Below are 983 nucleotides of genomic sequence, written 5' to 3' on the forward strand. Positions count from 1 at the left end.
ACCTGTGACGGAAGACAATACATCTGACTCATTCATTATTAACTTTTATTGCACAGGACCTGGGCGGGCTCGTGAGAAGCGCTGCTGCGAGGCTATTGGACGACCACAAAACCAAAACCGATTGTGATTGGTCCGCTCCGTACAGTCCCTAATCCTGGCCAATCGGGAGGCGCTGTGGGCGGGGCGTCGCCGCAGCGCTCGGGTACGTTTCCCCCACCTCCTCGGGTCGTCGGCGGCAGAGGGAGGGAGGGGTACCGAGACTGTCCGCCGTCTGCCGCCGCTGCTGGGGACACACGGAGCTGCCAAGGTCGGCCAGAGTGCTGCTCACACCCGCGTCCTTCACGGAACCACCCTCCGGAGCCGCGCCGGTAAGTTTCCTCCGCGCCCAAGCCGGTGTTTGGAGCCCGCGGTCAGCCCGCTCGGTGCCGGGGCCGGACCGCGAGCAGCGGCTGTCACAAGTAGTTGAGGCTAACGGTAGCTTGTTCTCCGGAGCTCCGCGGGGGGGGGGGGGGGGGCAGAGGTGGTGCTCTCTGCCCCCCCGTCGTGGTCGTGGACAGGCAGGGGGACTTTATTTAGTCGCTCCGGTTCCCGTCGTGGTGTTGAAGATTTGAGCCGCTTCTCGGGGTTTATTTTGACAGCGGCTAACTGGTTAGCCTGAAACTTTAGCTGCACTTCATCTGACCCACTTCCATCAGAACCACTTCTGATCCACTTTATGTGATCCACTCCCATCAGAACCACTTCTGATCCACTTTATGTGATCCACTTCCATCAGAACCACTTCTGATCCACTTTATGTGATCCACTTCCATCAGAACCACTTCTGATCCACTTTATCTGATCCACTTTATCTGATCCACTTTATCTGATCCACTTTATCTGATCCACTTTATCTGTTCCACTTTATCTGTTCCACTTCATCTGTTCCACTTTATATTATCCACTTCATCTGATCTACTTCCTTATGATCCACTTCATCTGAT

General features: G+C 55.7%; 1 protein-coding gene across 1 annotated transcript in view; it reads left to right on the forward strand.

Moving 5' to 3' along the window:
* Window positions 1-230: 230 nt before the first annotated feature.
* The window catches only part of fam49a (family with sequence similarity 49 member A), a 47900-nt gene continuing 47147 nt past the window's right edge, over window positions 231-983 (forward strand). Inside the window, exon 1 of the mRNA XM_080513975.1 lies at window positions 231-368. The gene's annotated coding sequence lies outside the window, so the exon portion shown is untranslated. The remainder of the gene's footprint in view (window positions 369-983) is intronic.

The sequence above is a fragment of the Blennius ocellaris genome (assembly GCF_963422515.1).
Source record: "Blennius ocellaris genome assembly, chromosome: 18".
NCBI classification, from domain to species: domain Eukaryota; kingdom Metazoa; phylum Chordata; class Actinopteri; order Blenniiformes; family Blenniidae; genus Blennius; species Blennius ocellaris.